Here is a 16,760-nt window from a genome sequence, read left to right on the forward strand (position 1 = left end):
TGTCTTACAGAAGTTTTTTCTGTGAATTTTTCTCCAAATGTTTTGCAGTTTCATTCACAAATATCGTTTACCCATTCCACCATTAGTGCAATGACTAGATCTTTTATTCAAACAGAGCTAGACACTATTTTTTAGTTACCTTTCTTACCTCAGCACATAAAATTCAATTCAGTTCAATTCAATTTTATTTATATAGCGCCAAATCACAACAAAAGTCGCCTCAAGGCGCTTCATAGATGCAGAGAAAAACCCAACAATTATATGACAGCAACAAGCACTTTGGCGACAGTGGGAAGGAAAAACTCCCTTTTAACAGGAAGAAACCTCCGGCAGAACCAGGCTCAGGGAGGGGCGGGGCCATCTGCTGCGATCGGTTGGGGTGAGAGAAGACAGGATAAACGCCCGATGTTAATGTGACTAAATTATGTGTAGTGTATTATTTGCTGTGAAAAATCAGGTAAACTGTCTGTTGACAGTTTTAGGCTAGGTTCCATAGCATCAGGTTGCTTACGGATGCTTTTGCTGGAGCTCTTCAGTTCTCACTCTTGCCTGGTGAGTTTATTGAATTTTATTCCATCAGTATTTCAGCAGTCCAAGGCTGTTCATTTGGTTCCTACAGAGCTTGGAAACGGAAATTGAGTACTTTCAGGTGGAAATTTAAAAAGAAAAAAAAGACTAGGACTTTAAATCTATACTAGATGTTCTTTAAATATTTATGTGAATCTTTATGTAAATACTTTATCTTTGATCACATAACCAGAGTAGTTAAGGTTCTGGCATCTTCCTCACAAGACCTGTCTCAGCCTTGCTGTGATCATCCACCTGTTGTGATGCTCTGGGTTATTTCATTTCCTCAAACTCAAACTCCTTAAGCCCTTAAACCATGGCTATATTCCTTTACATTTTCAGCTGTATAAAACATTCCCATAGTCAGTAGCTTAGTCAGTAGCAGCTCCTCACTTGTGAGGCAAAAATAAGCAACCTTGGATTCTATGAACGAGAGGTAGCAGTGGAAATTCAAAATTCAATAAAGCTCCCTTCGTCAGGCCATAGTGCAACTTAGAAAACAGGTGGAATAAGTAACTTTACTTCTGTCTGATCAAAACTTTATTGCCTGTCAATGAGTAAATAAACATATGATAATGTGTCAAAGTTGTTACTGAACTGGTCTCAGCTGTGCCACGCCTGGTGACAACCTAAAAATTGCCTCAGGCTGTGAGGTGTCTTTATAATAGACCCTGCTGTTGATTTATGAAGCCTCGAATTCAGTATTTCGGCTGTTTCCCTCTTCGTATTTTGAAACCAGACAACCAGAGGCCACAGTGCATTGCCATTCAGTAGCCTAATAGCAGAAACAGAAATAAAAACTGAAATACGTTTTTTTAAAAATTGAAGTTAGAAATACCATTGTTTTCCACAGAATGCATGCCTACAATATTCAAGTTATTAAAACATGTTCAGGGTGAAAATGCCTAAATAATGTGTAATAGTAATGAGAGAATAATGCTGTTTATGAGAGTATCCTCAGCTATCCCTTAGCAATAAATTAAACAAATGCATTCCAGATATGTGTAAAACGATAATAATGACTCAACTGAATAGAAATGGTAAAGAAAAATAACAAAAAACAAGATACATTTTTCATTCCACTTAAGGTGACCTGAGCCAGGATATACACTTATATTGTAAGTTTGTTCTCATTTTGTGCTTAGATACTGGCAATTTCCTCAACAAGTGTGGAAATTATTAGTTAAAGGATCTATTTGTATCATATACTCTTTAACCCTATAAGACCCAACCCATCAAAAAATAGCCAGAAAATGTATTTTTTTATTCTGATTTGTTGGAAATGTGATGTCTAATAAACCTTATAACAAAATCCACAAAAAAAATGCTATATCGTATGTGTATCATATGTGTATCATTATATATTTTTTGTATTGCATTTGATACATTGGAGTTTTTGGCAACTTTTTGTTCACAACAATGTTTTGTCCATAACATTTTGAAATTATGGCAAGTATTGATCATGTTGATGAGATAGAGGTCTCAGAAACTCATGTATCAAATATGATACAAAGGGCATATAGGGTGAAATCTGTAGTTTTTAGGATGGATGTCAATTCATTACCTTGTGCAGTAAAGCCATGTGTCATAAAAAGTCTGCTGTTTTAGTAAAGCACAACAGCACGGTGGCATTGGCAATGGACTTTAACTAAAAAGCTAACAAGCCATATATGTCATGGTTTCCTTTTGTTCCACCCCTCTTGTCTCTGTGTCACATTCATACAGTATGTGTTAGTCTGTCTTAGAGCTAGAGCTTAAGTATAGCCAGGACTGAGGCTATACTGAGTTATTCAAAACATTCATGAATAACTGAAAATCGAAAGTTAACAAAGAAAACTAAGAACAAAGGAACCCTAAAGCAACCAATCCGAGAGTGCCTAAAAATTAAATAATTTTAAAAATTTTAAAAACCACGATCACTCACATCACACTGTTAAACTCTGATCGTCCCCTTCTTGGTGAAGCTATTGCATTTATTTGATGTAACAAAAAGGAAAGGCAACAGTTTCAAATGTTCTCTAACAACAAATCCAACTGGCTTGAAGTCAGACTTAGAGAAATATTTGTAAATAATATAGTTGAATATTAAGAGGTGCTGGTTTGAAGGTAAATGCAAAGAAAAACAGTAATTTGTGCCTCAGCTTGTCAGCACTTAATAATGCTCCTGTCAGCTCTTGAAGTTCGAGTTTTGTCAGATTCAAAGAATGTTGAGCCTAAGCACGAAACACTGTAATTAACAAATAAAAAAATGTCCTTGGGAAGAAAACACTTTATCTAACAAGAAATAAGAAAAGAAGATGCAAAACTAACCACTTGAACTACAAGATTGCAAGATTGCATGGCGGTTTACGTTTTTGGTTCCTCTTGTGAACCTTTATAATTTAGCCCTTCTTTAACCATGCTCTTCAAAGGTTACGTCTATCCCTGGAATGGTTTTAAAGTGCTATCAGCTGCTGTGAGGACTTTTTCGACTTCAGCCATGATTGTAGTCTCACTCCACAAAAAGTAATTTGTAAGTTATTGCTCTATCTGGCAGCACTGATTCATCTCACAGTGCATTACATTTTTCCATTTCACCACCAAAATGGACAAGGATTGGCTCTTCTACAGCAGATTTTCTGCCCTGACTTGAGCTTCCAGACAACCTTCTCTAGGTGGATACAAATCCCACCTCCTCCTCCTGGAATATAAATCTGAACTGTCTTTATGTGTTATGAAGAGTCTTTTAGTTTTATATTTAATGTACTTTCAGAATGACAGTGGAAGGTCCATACTAAATAAAGGGATGGGGGGACTAATAATAAGTCAACACTGTGACTGAGGATCAGTTTCAAGTTGAAGCCTTAAAAGCCTTGTCACTATAGGATTGGTACTTTGGCCTAATTTCCTAACAGTTCTACAAAGAAAGGAAGATAATTTTCTTGTGAAGATATCTGACTGGACATACATGGAGTGGCAAGATTTAAACTCCTGTTCATTCGGATTAGATTTTTGTCTTTGTAAAATATATTTTACCTGTTTGTCTGACATTAAAAGTGGAATGGCGTTAATCTTCTCAATAACGTGTGAAAGAGGTAGGTTCACAGCGTTCTGTGGCTTTTTAAAGTATCTTTCTGAGTACAGCAGACATAATAAACACGTTACATAACTGCTCTAAGAAAGAGAATAACATTCTGGCTTATTTTAAAAACAACTCAAACTTCAAATGTTAGCAGAAATATTATTAGGTTCAACTTAAGAGATGGGCATACTCTATCGGCTTTAAATGGAAAGCTTCAGAAACCCTCACTCTCCAACACCGTTCTTTTGAGGGCTAGGATGGATTAGGGAGATCCGTGTCTGAGCATTTCTGTAACTTTCCAAAGACGACAGTGTGACATTCACACTCACTTCACACTGTGACTGCCTTACTATGTGTCGGCAAGAAGGTGGTTTAAAACTTCTCTCCCTCTGGCTCTTTTAAGGCATTTCTGTAACACCAATTTGTGGCTTTTCATGTGCACCGCTGTCATTTCGTCCAAGGGGAAAATTTCTCTTAATGTGCACAATTATTGTTCAATTACATACCCTGCCTCTCTTTGAAAGTTAGCTTTTTGTTACATTTTGAAGTGTGTACTTTCAGAAGTGACTTTACAGACATTTCTGGCATGGTTTCACAGCACATTTGTACCACCTGTGTCAATCTGTATTAATCAAACACAACCAAATATACTTTTGTGTGCCGGTCATTATTAGTTGCCCATGGTTGTTACTTTTTGTCTAAAAGTCTTGAGATACCCCTCATTTCTTATTATTTTAAAGTTTTTTTAGCAATTGTTTTTCAGGATTTCTGAAGGTCACAAACACTAATCCAGATCAATTTGAAAACGGTGTTTTCGTCTAAAAACGCTCCGCGTCCACACTATCGTTTTCAAGCATTTGTTCATCCACACTGAAACAATCGAAAATGCTACGTTACTGGATTGCTCATGGGTGACACGTAAGACAATTCAACCTGCATCATTTCTGTCTGCCGTTTATTTGAAACATCGCGGCAAAATGTCGAGGAAAAGCACCGAGTTTTTTAAATGGACTGACAATGAGGTGGAGTTGTTGCTACGATTAACACAAAAGTACAAAGTTGCAAAAGCGAATGAGAATTACAGAGTTTGAAGAAAAGCTATCTGGAGCAAGTACAAACTGATATTAATCTTTAGTAGGGCTGTCAAAATTGAGAGCAAACAAAACGACTGCTCTATAATGCCCTGCGTAATCTTAGTTTAATTGGTCACATGACTAAAATACGTCATCGTTTTCGAAAAGGCCCAAGGTTCTCGGTCCACACTGAGACGCGAAAACAGCGTTTTCAAATGTATCCGCTTTGGAGAGCGTTTTCAAAAAGCTCAGTTTTCCTTGACCAAAGACGCTGTCTCAGTTTGGACGGAAGGTCAAAACAGAGAGAAAAAGATGCATTTTCAATTATTATTATTGTGGACATGGCCAGAGATGCGTCTGGTCTCATCAGAAATGGTCTCAGTTCAAGGGTGTCAAAACGCCATACTTAAGGTAGGGAAACAGGGAGAATAGGCAGAGGTATGCCAAATTGCAAAAGAACTGGACTGACAATCAGTGGTGTTATTAATCCAAATGTGTTATTTTTGGTTCAATTCATTGTCAATATATAGAGTTGGGCAGGAGAGAGATACAACAATGGATGTCTAAAGCTCTGACATGGTTTGGGGTTTTATTTTAACCACAGGTGCTGGAGATCTTGGTAAAATTGATGGACTTTTGAACACTGAAAAGCACATTAAGATTTGATCCACCATACAATAACTTCTGGAAAGCATGTGATTGGAAACTGCTTAATTTTTCAGCATGATAATGATCTCAAACACTAAGAACACGAGCCTAAGAGAGCCAACAACTTCCAATACTACACACCAGGCTGTGTTGCAGCATAAAGGTGGACATAGAAAATACTCATTTCAAAGTCATTAGAATTGTACAAGCTCTGGTTATGCCTTATACAGGGAGTGCAGAATTATTAGGCAAATGAGTATTTTGTCCACATCATCCTCTTCATGCATGTTGTCTTACTCCAAGCTGTATAGGCTCGAAAGCCTACTACCAACTAAGCATATTAGGTGATGTGCATCTCTGTAATGAGAAGGGGTGTGGTCTAATGACATCAACACCCTATATCAGCTGTGCATAATTATTAGGCAACGTCCTTTCCTTTGGCAAAATGGGTCAAAAGAAGGACTTGACAGGCTCAGAAAAGTCAAAAACAGTGAGCTATCTTGCAGAGGGATGCAGCAGTCTCAAATCTGCAAAGCTTCTGAAGCGTGATCATCGAACAATCAAGCGTTTCATCCAAAATAGTCAACAGGGTCGCAAGAAGCGTGTGGAAAAACCAAGGCGCAAAATAACTGCCCATGAACTGAGAAAAGTCAAGCGTGCAGCTGCCAAGATGCCACATGCCACCAGTTTGGCCATATTTCAGAGCTGCAACATCACTGGAGTGCCCAAAAGCACAAGGTGTGCAATACTCAGAGACATGGCCAAGGTAAGAAAGGCTGAAAGACGACCACCACTGAACAAGACACACAAGCTGAAACGTCAAGACTGGGCCAAGAAATATCTCAAGACTGGTTTTTCTACGGTTTTATGGACTGATGAAATGAGAGTGAGTCTTGATGGGTCAGATGGATGGGCCCGTGGCTGGATTGGTAAAGGGCAGAGAGCTCCAGTCCGACTCAGACGCCAGCAAGGTGGAGGTGGAGTACTGGTTTGGGCTGGTATCATCAAAGATGAGCTTGTGGGGCCTTTTCGGGTTGAGGATGGAGTCAAGCTCTACTCCCAGTCCTACTGCCAGTTTCTGGAAGACACCTTCTTCAAGCAGTGGTACAGGAAGAAGTCTGCATCCTTCAAGAAAAACATGATTTCCATGCAGGACAATGCTCCATCACACACGTCCAAGTACTCCACAGCGTGGCTGGCAAGAAAGGGCATAAAAGAAGAAAAACTAATGACATGGCCTCCTTGTTCACCTGATCTGAACCCCATTGAGAACCTGTGGTCCATCATCAAATGTGAGATTTACAAGGAGGGAAAACAGTACACCTCTCTGAACAGTGTCTGGGAGGCTGTGGTTGCTGCTGCACGCAATGTTGATGGTGAACAGATCAAAACACTGACAGAATCCATGGATGGCAGGCTTTTGAGTGTCCTTGCAAAGAAAGGTGGCTATATTGGTCGCTGATTTGTTTTTGTTTTGTTTTTGAATGTCAGAAATGTATATTTGTGAATGTGGAGATGTTATATTGGTTTCACTGGTAAAAATAAATAATTGAAATGGGTATATATTTGTTTTTTGTTAAGTTGCCTAATAATTATGCACAGTAATAGTCACCTGCACACACAGATATCCCCCTAAAATAGCTAAAACTAAAAACAAACTAAAAACTACTTCCAAAAACATTTAGCTTTGATATTAATGAGTTTTTTGGGTTCATTGAGAACATGGTTGTTGTTCAATAATAAAATTATCCCTCCCATTCTCCTATTAGAATATAATGAAATGAGGAGGAGGTCAAGATTTTGCATAGTACTGTGGCCATCTGAGTAGCGACTTGTCAACTGGCCCTGTCATCTGGCCTGGGCCATCTTGGTGCAGTTCAAGTGCAAATTTACTAATCTCCAAACAGAAACATGCACGATCCGGCTCTCAGGTTTGGGCATTTTTGACAAAAAGCAATTCTTTAGATAGATAGATAGATAGATAGATAGATAGATAGATAGATAGATAGATAGATAGATAGATAGATAGATAGATAGATAGATAGATAGATAGATAGATAGATAGATAGATAGATAGATAGATAGATAGATAGATAGATAGATAGATAGATTGATTCAGGGTAAAAAAAAACTAGTCCCTTATGCCAAACTCCCCTCTTTCATGACCAACCAGGTCCCACTTGACTTTGATATTTATAAGGATGCAGGACTGAGACACAATGCAGGTTTGAAAAGCTGATTTTTATGGAAGTAAGAACTCAACTGATGTCACAAGACACAACACACAGGGGGAAAGACATTGTCTTCATTGAATGAATTTAGAATGAGATTCCGTGTGTGTTTGCGTGTGCGCGTGTCTATACAAAAAAGTAAGTATCTGTGTGCACATGTGTGTGTCCAAGAATGAGACAGAGAAAAGCAAAGGTAGAGTATGTTTATGTGTGTGAGAAGGAGGATAGTAGAGAGGGTGAAATCATTAATTCCTGGCATTGAGGACGGGAAGCTAAGCCACTGAGGAGACACACACACACACACACACACACACACACACACACAGTTTTTTGCAGATCAACAGTGCCACCTAGGTCTAAAGTATAGAATTGTATCTGTTGAGTCATATCTGCAAGAAATATTCCAACTACACCTCCATCCAGATCTCTACACTCTTAGAAAGGATGTGTTAAAAAATGACACAAAAAATGTGTTGTTACACTATTAACACATTTTGTGTAAATTTTAATATAACATGTGTAAGAAAATGTGTAAACATTGAAAAAATGTGTAAAACGCTTAACACACTTGATGTGTTGCACAGTTTAACACATTTTGTGTGTTATTTTCAGAATCTAACAACAGGACCTAAAATTAGCAGCTCAGTAATTTGATGCTAGCCCTGTGTTTAGTGAAATAAATTGTAGATTAACAATGTATTATAACTATATTAACTGAATAAATAAAATGTTTAGTTATTGTTTGTTTTCCTTAATCCTTTCCTCATTACTTTCAACAAATAAAACATTTTATAATGTAATGTGGACCAAGGTGTGTATGGTGTACTAAAATTCTGAAAGAGGATTAATTTTTTATTTCTCAATATGTATGGCATACCAATTAATGGCCATGGCTATACTATAAGCATAAGTATCCACAAAGAACAGGCTTAATTTTGACCATAACATGTGAATATAATTGAAGCAAAAGTAGAAAATGAAATGAGTAAGAACACACATGCTTAAAATTGAAACAAATTCTGCCCAGCAACATGACATACCGGCGGCGGGAAGGGGGCGCTATCTTTCGCGCCACTGAGACAAAGGAGACAAAGATGGAGGTTACGTCGCCTGGTATGTTGTCAGACCTTACAGTAAGTATCATTTACCAGTTTATCTTAATGTACTGAAAATATGCCGGGTTTCTGGAAGAATGTGAATTTATATAAAATATAGGAGTTTAGAGTTTAAGTTAATTACTGCTTAACTATACCTAACTAACCTTAATGTAACAGTCTTGCTAACATATCCTACTCTTAATTTTATTATTAGTTCTTGGATTTCATGCCATACTCCATTAGAGTTAATGTGTTTTGGTAGTATTTTTATGTATTACTTTATTCATGTATTTATCTATTTACTTTATTTATGTATTAGAGTATTCAGAAATTGCTCTTAGAACCAGTGTGGTAGTTGGCTAGCGGCTCCGACAGGCATTATGTTGTCTATGAGCAACGCCAGAGTCAGCACCTGACCGTAGCAGTGTTGAGTAAAATGACAATATTGTCGTTAGCTCTGAATATAGCAAATGTAGTTATCACCGCGACCATTCGTTTACTAGCAGAGAATAGGAATAAAGACTGAGTAACTTTAACATGAAATATACCTCATATTGACAGAGATAATTATTTTTTCAAGCAGTTAAAGCAGTTTTTGCATCTAGTATGATTAACTAAAGTATGTGCACATTCTTTTTTAAGGCTTATTGCTGGAAACATGCTCTGATATAGTTTCTTTTTTATGCAGAACTTCTGAGGAAGTAATAGTCAGTGTTATTTAAAAAACCAAACAACAGCAACTTGACCATGCAAATTATCTTACTTATTTAGCCATGTGTTTCATTTTTTCAGCACACATATGACAACTTAGAATCTGTCAAAGTCCTTGTAACCACTTTTATAGATGAGAAAGAAATTTGTAAAAAAAAAAATTCTTATTGTCAGCAGTGCCACAGACATCAGACATCACTATTAGTCAGGATCAGATTTATTCACCAAGTAGCAACTAGAAGATAAAATCAATTTATTTATTATTCAGAATTTCTTTTAGTCATTGCGTTATAATCACGTAGTTAAGAAACCGCCTTCTTCTGCTGCAGCTTTTTGAGTAAACTCGTGCTTTTATGCTCTGTGGAAATTTGCTGTCATGACTTTGAAGATTATTGCAGAGAGGTAAAGTGTCTGGTGTTGCCTTTACACAGTCTACCATTACCACAGAAGAACAAAGTCAACCCCTGAAGTCACTCAGGAAAGCCCCACAGATTCTTAAGGAGTATGAAACCTGTCGGTGCCATCGAGGAGGCTCCTTGTGAAGACGTGCATTGGGGATTTGGTGGAGAGGTGTGGTTAGTAAGTATAGCACTTTACTGTACTTTGTTAAAATTTTGCAATGAATGTTTTCCTTTAAAAATGTTGAAGTGCACAGAAGTAAAAAAGTTTGTTTTCCAGTTACCCTCTTAGTGCAGAGAAGCTAACTGTAGCAAAAAGCATCCTCACCACTTTTCCACCCTTAAGTGGCAGGACAGGGGGAAGGATTTGTAAGTAAATTTAGCATTTTAATAATGTAAATTCCACTACATACTGTAAATTGCACTTGTTCCCACTTACTGTGTATCGTTTAACCTTTATCTAATTATTTATTAGAGCTTTTTTTCTCAGTTAAAATTGCTCAGCTGTTACCCATATACCTCTGTCCTTTCTTCCTCAGGAGCATTATTATGATCCAGTCTCTCATTGTGGATTCCTAGAGACTAAACTGCGCAACCTTAGACGGAATCTCGACCAGGGGCAGAGACGTTATAAGAAGCGAAGAGTGACAGATGACTGTGGTGAAGACAAGAAGCTCAGGCGAGAGGATGGGAATACCAGCAGCACAGATGAGTGGGTCACCCAAGTTATTGCGGCCCTCAGCTGAGAACCTTCCAATTATCATGTCAGGCATGGAGGAAACATACACCAGTCTCAGAGCCTGGAATATTCGGAGAGTACCCACGGTTTTTGGACATGCCAAGTCTGGTAAGTTGCTTGGTTCTCTGGTAATGGTTTATGTACTCCTTCTCCACTCAGTTGTGTTTTGCATACAAAGTATGTAACAGGAGTCGATACATTTGGAGGTATGTTTATGAGCTCCTAGTGAATATTTTGAAAGTTTTATAACTTCAGAGTTTGATCATTACTCCCTGCGCACTGATTACAATGAGCATCACTTTTCACATGGTCCAAAATCTTAGTCGTACCACCAAATGACTATCTAATAGTAGGGACATCAAATGACAATGCAGAAAGTGCTGCTCGTGGAAGTGAAAACCCTACAAAAAATCACCTAAATCTGTATGAAACTGCTTTCAGCAGCACTATTTTCAACAAAAAAGCTCTACAGGACAAACCGCAGACAGACAACATAAGAAATTGTCTGCTAGAAAGTTGAACATCAGCTAAAAAGTCCTAATTTTTTCTCAGGGTCTGATGGGACCCAAATCATAGCTAAAATTAAGGAATAATGGACTTGTATTCAAATACCACTCCAAGTAAATTGTTGTTTCACTGTGTAGGTAAGCTTGATGTGGAATGGGTAACAGAAATGTGATACTGTAAAGTTTGATTTTAGCCATACAGCTACCAAATGGACAGAATGTACTTTTGATTTAATGTATTTAATGCTTCATTTTAAACGTAAACACTTCTTTTATTTCCGTAGGCTGGACTTGGAGTTTGGCAATCTTACAGGAGGAAAGGTGGACCTCTTTTTGCGAAAATGGGAAGCTCTCGCACCATTCGCGCTGTCTTCTCTGCATCTTTCCCCTTTTCCTCTGGTAGAGTCGGACTCATCCAGAGGAAATATTCCTGTTTACCCTCAACTTTCTCAAGATGTTTGCCACAAACGATTATTTTGATAGTCGACTAGTCACCGATTATTTATGCGATTAGTCGACTAATCAGATCATCATCCACTGGACGTAAAACTACAGCTTATTGCACCAGCAGCATCTGCTCTTATATAACTATCATTAGCTTACAGCTTTAAGCTTTTAAGGTGCTAACTAAAAATAAAGACAAGATGATAGTTTATTCAATTTTAATGAAATTTGCAGATTGTTTCGGTGAAGTTTAATAAACTCCTTGCTATCTAAAATATAACAGGACACTGGAGTATATTCTCCAGCATCTCACACTTCTGATGATCAGCTGTCTGCTTGACGTTTATTCAGCTGTGTAAAAACTATAACTTTAATCTCAGCCAAACCGATTTACTCAGGAACAAATAAAATACTAAAAAAAAAAAAAAAAAAAAAAGCCAAACAACAACATTTTTAATTTATCTAAGTGACTCATATATATTTAACCTGAGTCGCGAAAGACGGCGGTGGGTTTGAAAACAATTTGCCGGGAGTCCGGTGTTCTCACGGCGCTAGTGACCTAGCCCCCGGCTAGCTATCGAGCTAGTGGGTAACAGACGTCTCCGAAAACGTCGGAGCGCTTTTGAAAATATGTGGTGTCCTGATAAACTGAGCCGATATTTGAGGTTTACACAGCTACATTCTCGCCTGAAAATATGTTAAACGTTTATTTTGTGACCCAGAAAGAATAATAAGAGTAATATTAAAACTAACTAGCTACCGCCATTGTTGGAAACTAAGCTGGGCCGCGCTATGAATTCTGGGACACAGCTGCTTCTTCTTCTTCTTCGGGGTTTAACGGCAGCTGGCATCCTTGTACATGCTGTGCTGCCATCTTCTGTTTCAGTCCGTTATTACACTCTTAAATCCTGCTATTATTCCTGCGTCTTTTGCGATCTTACAAAGCTTCAAACGACACGTCGACTATTAAATCAGTCGTCGACGATTTTGATAGTCGACGTAATCGTGACTAGTCGACAAATCGTGGCAGCCCTAGAAGCCAGTATCATTCCGAAGCTCAAATCAGTAGCTGCCCTGGAAACAAGAACCCCCCCGCCATGTGTTAACACACCTACTCCCACCAGTTGGTGCCAGTCGTTGCAGCCTTTTTTGCACTGGTATGTATTCAGTAAAGTTCTCACGGTATTTACCTGAGGAAAGCATTTGTCTACACCTCACTGAATACTATCTTTATCTTCCCCATCTCCAAGCCTGGAACAAGTATTGCATCGCTTTGCAGTGATCCTGAAGCATCATCCACAACACACCAACCCCAGCTGATATGCATCGGTGATCTAAAGAGGGCAACCAGGCAGTACATCATTGTTGCTAAGAATGACAGAGTAACCATTTCTCTGAATGATGGCCTGACGTGTGCTGTGGATAAGCTTTTCAAACTGTACTGGGTATGTAACTTGTCCTATCCAGCACCACTTGGCTCCGTCTTCACCTTCTTTGAGTTTGTCTATGACCTGCCGCTGTCCACCCAAAGGAAAACCAAAGTACTGGAGCTGATTGCACAGATTAAAGGATGCAAGTAAAATGTTCACCTGTCCAAAATGTAGAGAGTCTCTGTTCACAGAGGTGAGAAACCTCATTTGGCATCTTTGTCAAATACACTGCTTATCAGGACTGACCATTTTTATGCCTATGCAGTGGAAAGGTCAGACAATATGAACTGATTGGCTGAAATTTTTGATTTTCGTATTTAAACCCAAGGTACAAAATTGTATAACCTGGATGCTATATTCGCCAAAATGTATGTTTTTCTGTTTGCATGCAACTGCACATTTGTTAAATGTTGACAATTTGTTGAAGATGACAATTGTTACCTTTAAAAATTTTAATTCATGTATTGTCTGGATTATATCAGAACATTATATATATATTGAAAAAATTGAAAATTTTTTGACATTTTTATGATCTAGAGAGATAGAAAGCTAGTCAGATATGAATTTTGTTTGATTTTGTAAAGTAAAAATTGTGATATAGCTTTGGCTAAAATTGAATTTAAAACATTTTAATTGAAAAGATTCTGACAGCTGTTGTTCATTCAGTTTGTAATGATTTATAATATGCCAAATAAAAAATGGAATTCAATAAATGTATAATATATACCCATCTTTTTTCTCCTTTTTTAAAAAAAATTGAAATGTACACATTTTAACACATCTTTGTGTCAAAATAACACATCTTTGTGTTTACATTTTTTAACACAGAAGATGTGTTAAAGGAGCAGACACATTAATTGTGTTAAAACTGACACATCATGTGTTGTCCCTAATCTGATGCAGCACATGTGTTAAAATTTAACACATGATGTGTCAATTTTAACACATCCCTTCTAAGAGTGTACATATATGGTAAATGGCCTGCATTTGTATAGCGCTTTTCTAGTCCATAGGACCCCAAAGCGCTTTACACTACATTCAGTCATTCACCCATTCACACACACATTCACACACTGGCGATAGCAAGCTACATTGTAGCCACAGCTGCCCTGGGGCGCACTGACAGAGGCGAGGCTGCCGGACACAGGCGCCACCGGGCCCTCTGACCACCACCAGTAGGCAAACACGGGGTTAGTATCTTGCCCAAGGATATTTGGCATGCAGCCAGGATGCAGCCTGGGATCGAACCACCGACCTTCTGATTAGTGGCTGACCTGCTCTGCCACCTGAGCTACAGCCACCCATATTAGGTTTCTTTTCTAGTTGATATCCTTGCATGCTAATGAAGCTATCATCGTTTTTATAATAACATCCAGCAAGGCCCTAAAGGCACACAGGAAGTGAAGAGAAAGACCACAGTTCCATCACCTAATTGATGAAGACATCAGTCTGTCCTCTGAGGGGAGTTTGACATTACATTCGAAACTCAACTGCAGCAACCAGGGCAGATAGGCAGCATTGATGAGTATACATCACGTTTGAGGGGACCGGTTTTGATCAGATACTATGCTTTCAATTCCTATCACATTTCTCTTTTTGGAGAAATAATCTTCCAAACTATGGCTATTATGTTAATGGATTTCAAACTACACTTTGTCTGGATAGTACTTTGTCTGCAATGCCCTGCCAGCAGTCTTTTCTCTGGATAACTCAGGTCCCTGGGTTAAATGGACGCACAAAACTTCCACTACAATAAGGTGATTATTCCAGCAGGGCAGCAGGGATTCCAGCTGAGTTTAAGCATCTTTAAGCTTCCCTGTTGAGCCATTCTGAGACTTGCATTGAATCCCAAGCTGTGACTTCAAAAGCCACTAGAACTTCTACTGCAGTGATTATGCTGGGTGGCAAGCAGTCGTCAGATATCTGAGTATTTATGATCACTGACATGTGTGTGTATGTATATATATATATATATATATATATATATATTGTAACGACCGTGGGTTAGTGGAGCTAAACTGGCTAAACTGCTCACTAGCTAAAACGGCTAGCGGGGCGCTAGCAGCTATCGCTAAACTTCACAGCGAATGGAGAGCGCTCGTGCCTCATACACCGCACGACCCCGAGCGTCTCAGCAGCAGACTGATAATCCCCAAATGATCCAGCAGGAGGCAGTAGTGGTTCACACCAGTCATTTATTTACCATCTTTTTCCACCCAACGTAACGCTGCTGACACCGAACCCCTTTCACGCTACCACCACATAGAGTCACGGTGTCAGCCAACCATGCCAATTCAACCCACTCCACAGAATACACATCAACTTCACTGTGGCTTACATTAACATAACACTAACACAACATGCGAATCAAACACATAGGAACTAGCAGAACGATAGAAAACACAGACAACACAATACCCAGAATGCACCTGGCTAACAACCCCAGCCAGGTCATTACAATATATTAGGGGTGCAACGATATTCGTATCGATATTGAACCGTTCGATACAGTGCTTTCGGTTCGGTACGCATATGTATCGAACAATACAATTTTTTTCAAATTTTTTTTTTTTCAAATTTTTTTTTTTTTTTTTTTTTTGTGTCCCGTTTGGATCTATAGCCATCAGAATTGTTGTCTTGAGGCCAAGAAAGATGCCAAGAGGATTTATTTTAAGTGGATCATCATATTGGTCCATTTGATTGACCTTTATTATAATTATGAATTTATTTTATTTTCAGTTGCAAACGGGACAGACATGACTGTGGGATAGGACAGGGGGAAAGAATGAAAGAAAGAGGGGGAGAGAAAGAAAGAAAACCAAAGGGGAGAAAAAAAAAGAACAATACAAAATTTGTAATTTATTTTATCAACTTTCCTTCTGACGATGCTGTCTGTGTTGAGCGCTCAGTGAATCTGCATTTGACTACTCCGCCTAGGCTCGAGAGTGCAGCCTAGGCGGAGTAGTCGAACGCAGATTCACTGAGCACTCAACACAGACAGGATGGTCAGAAGGAAGAGCGCAGGGCAAGCTAGCGAGACAGAAGTGGACCTCCCCACCCTCATTCAGATCTGGCGTTTGTAATTATTTTGGTTTTCATGTGACGTATGACCCTGAAGGTAAGCGAGTCATGGACTAAAGTAAAACAGTATGTTGGATGTGCCATGCAATGCTCAATTACATGGGTGGGAGCTAGTGTGTTAGCGCAGTTAGCTCGTTAACGTGTTGGCCGTCTAACCCCTCTGTATAGGGTAGCTCGTTAACGGAGATTTGCCGTGTTGTGGCGTTAAGGTTATTTCAACGAGATTAACCTGAAAGCACTAGCGGGAACACAACGAATATGACTGCACATTTACACCGACATCATCCTAGTGCAAAGACAAAAACAAGCATGCATGCTACAAACTTTAGCCGAGTCATTTAGACAGCTGTTAGCACAGGATTCTCCTTATGGAGACCTGATATGTTTAATATGCTGCTGAGAATATAGCCCAGAAGAAACGGATAGTATAGCTTTTATTTTGGAAAGAGACATTTCTCTGTAATAAACTCTCTTTTCCAAAGATGAGTGATTCCTCAATCAGATACAGGGCTCGCAATATCGCTAGCCCGACGTCCCGGGGCTATCTCTCCCCTGCCTGTCGGGCTATTGTAGGAAGGAAAAATATATGTCAATGCTTTTGCATTCTTTCAGAAATGTAGCTGGGTAATTATGTCATTGGGTGAGCCACTGTCAATATGTGACATATTGAAATCGTGTTTGAATTTGCGCTTGTTTTTTTGCTTTCACTTTGCAATCGCGCGAACTGTGTATAGAGAGCGACAGCACTGATCTGTGAGTGATGATAATTTGTGC

The 16,760-nt window shown here is 38.8% G+C and overlaps 1 long non-coding RNA gene across 1 annotated transcript; it reads left to right on the top strand.

The window, feature by feature from the left end:
• The first annotated feature begins 9,109 nt into the window (after nt 1-9,109).
• Nucleotides 9,110-11,381, top strand: LOC113012240 (uncharacterized). The gene is made up of 4 exons (XR_003270668.2): nt 9,110-9,967; nt 10,067-10,155; nt 10,326-10,633; nt 11,316-11,381. It is a non-coding gene; the product is annotated as an uncharacterized LOC113012240 (long non-coding RNA).
• The last annotated feature ends 5,379 nt before the right edge of the window (nt 11,382-16,760 follow it).

Source organism: Astatotilapia calliptera, chromosome 19 (genome assembly GCF_964374335.1).
Source record: "Astatotilapia calliptera chromosome 19, fAstCal68.1, whole genome shotgun sequence".
NCBI classification, from domain to species: domain Eukaryota; kingdom Metazoa; phylum Chordata; class Actinopteri; order Cichliformes; family Cichlidae; genus Astatotilapia; species Astatotilapia calliptera.